Source organism: Neovison vison, chromosome 12 (assembly GCF_020171115.1).
Source record: "Neovison vison isolate M4711 chromosome 12, ASM_NN_V1, whole genome shotgun sequence".
Lineage (NCBI taxonomy): Eukaryota > Metazoa > Chordata > Mammalia > Carnivora > Mustelidae > Neogale > Neogale vison.
This window is the reverse complement of record NC_058102.1, coordinates 48,105,777-48,116,358: the sequence shown is the minus strand read 5'-3', so window position 1 is coordinate 48,116,358 and position 10,582 is coordinate 48,105,777. Positions and strand designations below refer to the sequence as shown.

Here is a 10,582-nt window from a genome sequence, read left to right as displayed (position 1 = left end):
CTAAAGTGGTGACGACCACACACAGAGCTGGATACTGGGGTGAACACCACATGCCATGTCTGTCTCTTCATGGAGCTTATGGGGAAGACATTAAACTAGTAAGCACAGTGGGAGTGAGTACAATAGGGGGTAGAGAGTTCTATAAGCGCACTTAGCAGAGGTTCTAGAATCCTCTGCTGGTACTCATCCCCTCCTGGGCCTTTTGGCTGGCTTAAAGAGAGTTCTTCCAAGGACAGAGCTTATCCTTGAATCCCAGGTTAGTGGTTCATTGATAAATCAGCTAGTTGTTGACTCATGCCTGGATTTCTGACTCTTTTTGGATTTTACCTTTTTGAAAAAGTGTACAACTGCTAAGCATCAAACTGGTTTCAATCCCTGTGCCTTGGTTCTCTCCTTTCCAACCCCAGGTCCAGACTAGAACCCACAGAACACCTAAGCTTTTCAGTTAGGACCTCACTATCAGTAGGTGTGACCAGATCAATATCCCCAGTACCTGATCCACCCCAGTGCAGGATTCTGTGCAGAATGCTAAACTTTCTCCTGGTTAGACCCCTTCTGAATCCCCCTGGTTCCCAAAATAAAGGATCCACTCTCCTCTAGCTATTCTTGATGAGGCACTTTCATTAAAAGCCATTAGTTCCGGGACGCCTGGGTAGCTCAGTTGGTTGAGTGGCTGCCTTTGGCTCAGGTCGTGATCCCAGCATCCTGGGATCGAGTCCCGCATCGGGCTCCCTGCTCAGTGGGGAGTCTGCTTCTCCCTCTGCCTCTGCCTGCTACTCCGTCTGACTGTGCTCACTCTCTCTGACAAATAAATAAATAAAATCTTAAAAAAAAAAGCCATTAAAAAAAAAAGCCATTAGTTCCATTAAACACACACACATGCACACACAACAAAGCAAAAACTCACTTCTAGCAATGGAAATTTCTGGAAAATAGGGAAATTATACATGGTCATCTTGGTAGATTACAGACAAGTTTTGTTGCATTATTTTTATCCTGGTGAGAATGTTATATGAACTTTGTTAATGTACATAAAAGCAGAAAAGAGACATTACATTTGAAAACCACTCATACAAAATATTTATTGATATTCTTTTCCGAAGTAGGTCACTTTCTGAAAAGACTGAAATCATTGTGGCTTTCCTTTTAGATTTCAAAGTGTGAAAAAAAAGGAGATCCTGATAAAAATCCTAACCTCATGAAGAAAGGCATGTAAGAAAGGCATGAAAATAGAATTTTAGAGTAAGTAGTTAATTATAAAATTCCACACATAATAAAAACAATTGTGCATGTTTAGTAGTGTATTGTGGAATAATACACAATTTGCATTGGTGGTACATTAACCCATTCAAGCAAACTTAATAATGACAAGCTTCAAGACAAAAATAAGAGTCTGGCTCAGTTAGAATAATGACTAATTCGTAACTGTAATTAACACCTTGGAAGTTCTCAACAGAGAAACTAGCTGGATGTGTAGCAGTGATGTCATCAGACTGTTTGTGTCTGGGAGGAACTGCATCAGTGATGTGGGGCACAGGGTACCAAATCTCTATTTTTAAAAAAAGAAAAGACAGGTTTTTTGAAACTAGGATTGATAAAGTGATTTGTCTTTACAATATAATTGAATAGATTTTTTTCAAAACTAGGACCCCTGCTTCCCCCATCAAACATACTACCATCTTTCTTCTGATTTCCTTGGGAAACTAACAAAAGACACGTGAGGATCATAAACTGTAGCTTTTACTTCTGGCTCTCCCTCTGATCTTCCATATGATTGTAGAGCATTTCATGTAAATAACTTCAATGTCCGAATTCAAAATTTGGTTTTTAATTTATACTCAAAGACCAGGAACACGCAGGTGTTACTGAAATGACTGTTGTGTGACTAACGATTTTTCCACATTAGGCACAAATAAAGGACTGCCCTTTGGTTTGTGGTTACAGTAGCTCTTCACAGGACCTGCCTCCGCAGTCTGCCACTGGGAGTCGACAGGAGAGCACTTACCACTCTGATTGCCTTCTCCACTCTCAATCACATGGCCTGCCACACAAGGCATCACAATCTGTCCTTCAGACAGACCACCAAGCGGCTGACTGAGTTAAACATTCATTGCAACTAAACGAGATCATTGCCAGGCAAGGTCATCAATTGTTGGGTAACTAGCTGCCACAGTGGCAAAACCCACCAAATGGCAAAACCCACCCACTTTTGATCTGTTGAAATGGCAGCAGTTTTTGGTTTGGGAAGAAGCAGTGTGGGGTATGGAATAAGGGTTAGTCTGGAGTCAGCTCAAACTGTGCAGGACTTTTTACTGAGCCTCCTATCAGCTGAATCGCCTTGGACTGTTTCTCAATCTCTTTGACCTTGAATTTCCTTATCTGTAAAATGAACACATAAGAAAGTCTACTTTGTAGACTGTTGCAAATTTCAGATAAATACATAAAATTCTATCACAGAGACTGTTACATAGTAGGCACTCAGTTAAAGGTAGCTACTTTCTGAGAACCTCTCAACCCATTCTCCCATTGCTGTCAGGTGATACCTTCCTCAAATACAATTTTTATTTTGCGTTTTTCTATTGGCAATCTCCTATGCAAACATGCCTGCCCTGTCCATCATTCTCATACATATGGTCCTTGCTTGTTCTTGCCTGGGTTTTCCCTAGCCTGAAAAGTCCTCCTCCTTTGCCTCTGTTTATCCAAATTGTTCCCATGTTTTTATTTGTTTTTTTAAACCCAGCCCAAGTCTTAATTCCTTCTTTAGGGGAAGCCTGACTCATTGACTTCCCACTCTGTTTGGAAATGGCTCCTGTAGGCTATACTTCACTCTAACTCATACCAAGATTTCTTCCATGCTAATCTTTTTCAACAGCAGAAGGTAAGGTCCTTGGTACCGGGATGGTTATTACAAATTATATCTATATCTACCACGGTATTCAGTCTAAAGTCGACCTCATAATAGACTCTCACACTTCTGTGTACAGATACAGCATTGTCACCGTCATGTTAATTTTGCTTGATGAGTCGTTACCTGTAATAGTCATGCTTTTGTTGGACCCAGAACACAGCTTTGAATGAAACAGAAGTCAAATTAGTTTTAAAATCTTTCTTAGAATTCAATTATAGAATCACAGAAACACCGTTTTCAAGCTTACGTGTCCTACAGAGTTATCTAAATCTGATCCTTGTTATTTTATGGTTGAGAAAACCGAGAAGCATAGAGATGAAATGACTTGTCCACCATACCCAGTTCGTGTGAGATCCAAAAGGGCACATTGGTTTCCTAACTTCCAGGCTGTGACACAAGAAGGGGACAGTCCCAGGTATGTCTAGCACTGAGATGTACACACAATTAAGTGGGTACTTGTGATGGTGAATTGAACGTGTCAGCTTGACTGAGCCATGGGCTGCCTAGGTGTTTGGGTAAATATTATTCTGGGTATGTTTGTGAGGGTGTTTCTGAATGAGATTAATATATGAATTGGTAGAATGAGCAAAGCAGCTTACCCTCCCCAGTGTGGGTGGGTCTCATCCAATCTGTTGAGGGCCTGATTAGAACAGAAGGTGGGGTAAGGGAGAGTTTATTCTTTGCCTGTCTTCAGGGATGTTGGTGTTCTGACATTGGGCTTGAACATGGAATGAAACTTGGACCATCAGCCTCTTGATTCTCAGGCCTTTGAATTCAGGCTGGAACTGCACCATTGGCTCTCCCAGGGCTTGAGCTTGCCAGCCACTGTCTTGGGACTTCTCAGCCTTGATAACCACAGGAGCCAATTCCTTATTATAAATAATATATATAATCTCCTATTGGCTCTGTTTCTCTCTGGAGAACCCAGACTAATACAGTACTCAGCAATGAATGTCGGGGATTGACATTTTCACAGCTCAATAGTGAGAAGGCCCCAGACTTGTGAATCCCAACACCCTGGAACTGAGTCCTGATTCTGACTCATGCGTTTTCCACAGAGCCACGTAAGCCATCTGAATCTCAGTCCTCCGGTTGTAAAATAGAAAAAGGAAATGGGGCTTGGTGTAGCTGCATGGAAGACCACATCGGGGAAAATGGCAGGAGAGGAGAAGCCTGAGAAGCCTCAGCAAGCTGGAGCAACCAAAGTAACGGAGGGAAAGTTCCAGTCACAACACCAAGAAGCGATCCACTGAAGAAGAAGCTGCAGACCTCCCAAAAAAGCCTACAAAGATCTCCAAGTTTGGATTTGCCATAGGCAGTCACATGGCAAAGAAAGCCTTGGCCATAGCCATCAAATTCAAATCAAATAAAGCCTAAAGAAACTGTTCCAACTCTTGCCCCAAAAACCCTGTCAGTAGAAGCAGCTTTTAATGAAGATGAAGATAGTGACCAGAGGAAACGCCTCCAGAAGCAAAGAGGAAGATGAAGGGATTGGAAGGGATACACAAACTTCAGCAGGACCAAACTCCTTCAGGAAAGGAAAGTCATGGTTTTTCTGAAAGCCAGAAGCTATGGAAGCAAAATATAAAATCTCATCTTGGAAATGTCCATGACCAAGACAATTAAATGAGACGTCTTGAAAATGAGGTGTGGGGTGAGTGTAAAGTTAAAAGAAACAGTTTCCTTTTTTTAAAATATAAAGTATCATTGATTTTTTAAAAAGATTTTATTTATTTATTTGACAGACAGAGATCACAAGCAGGCAGAGAGGCAGGCAGAGAGAAAGAAGGAAGCAGACTCCATGCTGAGCAGAGAGCCCAGGACCCTGGGATCATGACCTCAACCAAAGGCAGAGGCTTTAACCCACTGAGCCACCAGGTGCCCCAAACAGTTTCCTTTTTTAAAGAATGGTAGAAAACTATATTTGGAGCCACTTTTTTTTTTTTTTTTTAAGATTGATTGGTTGCGGTACCTGGGGGCTCAGTTGGTGAAGCACCTGATTTCAGCTCTTGTCATGATCTCAGGATCCTGAGATCAAGCCATGCATCAGGCTCTGCATTCAGTGGGGTGTCTGCTTACCCCTTTGTCCCTCTCTTTCCTTCCGCCCCTCCCTTGCTCTTTGCCCCTCCTCCTGCTCATGCACACTCACGTGTTCTCTCTCTCTCTCTCTCTCTCAAATAAATAAATAAATAAAATCTTTTTTAAAAATATCAAGTGGAGCACTAATAAATGAGAACTTGAAATTAAAAAAGAAAGAAAGAAAGAAAAAGGAGATGGGACTAGACATACATTCCTTGCTCCTTAACAGGTTGGTATCAGCCTCCAAAGAGATAAAGGATATAAAGGTATTTTACACTTAAAAATTATTAAGGTGTTGTCAGCTTTTCTGAGTGACTTTTAAAATATAACAGGAAGGCTACACATAAATGCTGTTGGCAGCAAATACAAATCAGATTTGTGGGTCTAAAAAATATTCTGGTAGCTTGCTTGTTCCATCTATTTTCCTTCAGGAGGAGCACCTTGAAGCCATTTAAGGTCTTAAATGGCAGGCAGAAAGAAAGAAAGAAAGAAAGAAAGGAAGGAAGGAAAGAAGGAAGGAAGGAAGAAAGAAAGAAAGAAAGAAAGAAAGAAAGAATTTAGAGCCTTTTGTGTATAGTAGAATTCTCTTGTCTTGGGGAGGAATATCCACAAATGCTTGGGACATTTGCCTAAGTGCAGAGATAAGCTTTTAGAAAGGTAATGGTAGGGGCGCCTGGGTGGCTCAGTGGGTTAAAGCCTCTGCCTTCCGCTCAGGTTGCGATCCCAGCGTCCTGGGATCGAGCCTCACATTGGGCTCCCTGTTCAGTGGGGAGTCTGCTTTCTCCTCTCTCTCTGCCTGCCTCTCTGCCTACTTGTGATCTCTATGTGTCAAATAAATAAATAAAATCTTTAAAAAAAAAAAAGGTAATGTTAAGTTTTTGGCTAGAGTTTTCCTTGTTATTTTAAAGAGATAAGATATTTTTGTAGCAACTGTTTTCATTCTAGTTTATGACATTCTAAGGCATCTCTAAAATTCAAGAATGATATTGGAGTGCCTGGGTGGCTCAGTGGGTTAAGTCTCTACCTTGGGCTCAGGCATGATCTCAGGGTTCTGGGATCGAGCCCTGCATCGGGCTCTCTGCTCAGTAGGGAGCCTGCTTCCCCCTCTCTCTCTGCCTGCCTCTCTAACTACCTGTGATCTCTCTCTCTCTGTCAAACAAATAAACGAAATTTTAAAAAAAATTATATTGGGGCACCTGGGTGGCTCAGTGGGATAAAGCCTCTACCTTCAGCTCAGGTCACAATCCCAGGATTCTGGGATGGAGCCCTGCATCTGGCTCTCTGCTCAGCAGGGAGCCTGCTTCTCTGCCTGCCTCTCTGCCTACCTGTGATCTCTGTCTGTCAAATAAATAAATAAAATCTTTTTAAAAATGATATTAAAGCATATTCCCATCTTCCTTCTTCCCTTACACCCACTCCCCCATATTATCCTCCCACTTGAACTTGGAATTAATCAGAATGTATCTAAATTCTAAAATCAAGTAGCAACGGGAAAAGTGACTTATTTTTCCAAGTCTGAAAGCCTGACGTTTATCTTTCCATCTATGGTAGCACATCCAGTCTAAGATAGACTCCCTCCATGATTTATTTATGTAATTGAAGGAATCTTGAGAATTCCCATTACTGAATAGTCAATTAGGAGTTTGTTATTTTCCTAATCTAAAAAATTGCATAGTGGAACATTTAAACAGACTGAAGGAGAAGAGTGTCACTAAAGAACACTCTGTGGTAGATTTTAGATGATATCATTCATTTAGTAACATGAATCAGCACAAGAATCACTTCGGACATAGCACAGAGAACAAAAAATGAGCTATTTTCTTCATACAAGAACACAGTAGCAACAGGACCGTAATCTTCTTATGGCTGGTACCTAATAGTACCAGCCACTTATAAGAAGAACATACTTTGTTCAACCATTAGGTTGAACATGTAGGTTGATTATTTCTGAATGAATGTGTAATGTTATTATATCATTTCACTTTATTACTATGTCTATTATTATGTTATTTTATTATTTTTGAGGCAAATATAAATTTCTTATTTGATGCTTCAAGGAATCTGGTGGATTTTTTTGGAAGCCATTTTTGATGGACGTATCATTTGAGAAGGATGATTTTATACACTTCTGGGCTCTGGCCAATATTGATTAAGCCCGCTGATAACAACTGAACTACTACTTTGAGGTGGTTGCTAAGCAAGACTTTCCTTGCTCTACATGCATATGCACTCTGTGTCTCTTACTGCCCTCTATTGGCTGGAGCAAGATGTGCTGACTTGAGTGGAATTGTTGGTTCATGGACCTCAAATCTGTTTCCAATAATACAAGCGCAAGGCACTTAATACAGGTTACCCTCCAGAACAGTCTGGTCTTAAGACTCGACACTAAGATTAATTGGCACCTACCACAGAGTATGATGGTGTGTGAAAACCCCGAAAATATTTCTAGGTATGAACCCAAAACACCGGCAGTTGCATTGTTTCTCACAAACTCCTCATCTTGCAAATACGGTGTAGAAGCTAAACTCCACATGAATCTGAGTTCAAAGTCTGTGCTCGTCCCACATCACCATGCTGCTTCTCTTTCATATAATTAACGCAGGTGTGAGGTCCATTTACCACCTGGTTTCTTCTGTCTAGAACTCTTTCACATTTCTAGATTAAAGAAACAGCTTTGGTAACTACACATCTTTCATAGTGGGATACCACTAAATATTTTTTAACACTAGTAAATCTACAAATAGGGGATTATAGAGAGGTAACAATCAGGAAAATAAAGGGAGGAATAGTTAAAAGTGGTTATCTGGTGGAGTGGGGCTGGGAATGGGGAAGAAGGGAGACAAGAGTCTTCTACTTTGATTTCAGACTCTCTTGTACTGTTTAATTTTTGTACATGTGTATGTATCAGTTTATAATTATCTTTCTAAACTTTAATTCTTTCATAATTAGTGTAGTTTGGAGATACCGGAAGAACGATTTCTGTGCCTGGGGAATGGTATGGTGTTGTGGTAGGTGTATTAGTTAGGGTAAGCTAACTGCTATAATAAATTAATCCCCAAATGTATAATGACTTAAACACCATATAAATTTATTCTCTCTCTCAGAACAAGACAGTTCCAGGTGGTTGATTTGGGGCTGGAGGAGGAGGGAGAGATGGTGTGTTGCACACAGTCGTTCATGGACCCAGAAGGCAGAGGCTCTGCTATCTTGAACATATCGTTTCAAAGGTCGCCTGAGAATCAACATCAGGAGAACAGAAGGGGAAAAAACATGGAAAAGTATGAATGGGAGGATACTTTTGGGCCAGGCCTGGTAGTGGTACACATTACTTCTGCTCACATTCCATTGTTGGAACTCAGTCAGTTGGCCACACCTAACTGCAAGGGAGGCTGGGAAATATGGGCAGCAGAATGTCCAGGAAGAAGAGAATGTGGATTTTTGGTTAGCAACAGCAGTTCTGTCACAGAAGATAATCATACTTACTTCAAGAGTTCTTGCTTCTGGGGGACCCATAGTCATGTCTAAAGATACTTGAATGAAAGGTTTCCCCCAAAAAGAAGATGTAGAAGATGGTTTGGGCACATCTCCTTAGCCCACCTCTGATGTCCGCTGAAATTGAGCAAACCCCATGCTCACTGCCAGTGTCCCACATTGACTGCCCTATAACTCTTAGCTCTTCTGCCTCTGGGGTTTTTCTGAAGCCACAGGAGTTCCTTTTTCCCTTGTGCAGAATAGCCCAAAAGTACAGGGGAATTAACATCCTAGGGACAAACCTCAGTCAATGGTGGGTAGAATAGGTGGGCTCTAAGAAACATAGTACATGGATTTTCAGAAAGTTTCCACTACAGTTGAGCCCCCGTCACTCAGTGGTAACCAAGTCACTAATAAACCATTTACTGACTTTTTCATCCTGCTTGCTCCTTATTCCTGCTTCCTTAAGTCACCGGACAAATAAACTAACTGAACTCAAGTCCTGGTCCAAGGCTCTGCTTTGGGGAAGAATGACCCAAATTAAGACCAAAGAGTTAAATGCTTCTCCTGGCTTCTCAAGAAAGGGAACTCTAGGAATTTAAGAACCCACCCTGAGGAAGGACTGGGGAAGGATTTGTTCTCTATTTTAGAGTCCTAGGCTAGAATCTGCTAGAAGGTGTTGCTGGTGCAGCTTCGAAGTGTCCATAACAGATTCCTGGCTTCCAAACACTTAGTAACATTCTCTCAAAGTGGAAATTGCACACTTGACAGAGTAAGGCTCCTTCTGGGACTGCAAGGGCCATAGTCTGGGTGATTTGTTTGCAAGAAACAAAGCCTCTCAAGGTGGCTCAAGGAAAGAATTTCATTATGAGAATTCAAGGGACTTCCAAGGAACTCAATGCAGAAAGTACAGTCAGGTCTATGGTAACAGGAAATCGCTGAGCAGGCTTTCTCCTTCTCTATCTTTCTGGTGACAGTGTGTTCTCTCAACTCTGCTGTATGTCCACTTCAGTCTCTGGAGTCTGGCTTCTGGGTAAGGCTTTTAGTTTCTGCTCTTCCATAGCATCATTTCTTTTAAAGATTTATTTATTTGAGAGAGAGAGAGAGAGAGGTGCACGTGCATAAACACAGTGTGCCTGACTTCGGGGGTGGGCAGAGAGAGAAGGAGAGAGAGAGAAGTAGACTCCCCGCTGAGCAGAGTCTGACACAGGGCTCAGTCCCACAACCCTGAGATTACAACCTGAGCCGAAACCAAGAGTCAGATGCTCAGCCAACTTAGCCACACAGGTGCCCCCCATAGGGTCTTAATTCATGTGGCTTTGCATCAAAAATGCATCAGCCATAGCTTAAATGCTATATAACCATACTTAAATGCCTTTCTCTGAAGCTGTGGCTTGGTGTGTGGGAGTGTTGAAGAGATGGAAGTCAAACTAGAAAAAGAAGTTGGTCGTGGCAGGGAAATTAAGATGGATATAGTTTTGAGGTGGAAACTATGGGACAGAATGACCTCAGAAGAAGGGATAAATCTTCTGCATTTAAGGCCAAAGCAAGTTAGAAAGGGAGCCAGAGAAGGTCTGAGTGGGTCTAAGGTAGAAGGCAAAATTAAGGCAGAGCTGGATAGTGAAAGGAACCGAAGCAAGTTATAGCACAAGTGTTAGGAGAGCTGTGGGGCCAGGCCAGGAAATGTATATATCTATAGCTGCAAGTGACAGAATGCCCAAGTGTGGCTAAAACAATAAGAATAATTATGTCACATTAGAAACCTGGGGATGGGTTGTTCCAGAACTGAATAATAAAGAGTCTGATGGTGTCGGGACTCTGGGTTGGCTTCTCTGGGTATTACTCTAAGACTGCCTTAATACCAAAATATCACGTGCTCCCATGTGCAAGGAAGAGTTTTTCTTTGAAAGACTCCCTCTTATCAAGGAGTAACACCTTTCCCAGATGTCTACAGCATGTCTCCTCAGGTACCATTGCTTAGAATGGGGTCACATCCTTACTCTCTAATCAATTACTTGCAAAGGACAATTTCACAACAGCAGGGACTTGACCTGTTTTATTCACTGTTGCATCTCAGAACTGAGAGTATATTTGGTATATAGTAAGGGTTCAGTAAATATTTGC

General features: G+C 41.6%; 1 pseudogene; it reads left to right on the top strand.

Moving 5' to 3' along the window:
- The first annotated feature begins 4,020 nt into the window (after positions 1-4,020).
- Positions 4,021-4,619, top strand: LOC122890888 (annotated as a pseudogene).
- Positions 4,620-10,582: the final 5,963 nt, after the last annotated feature.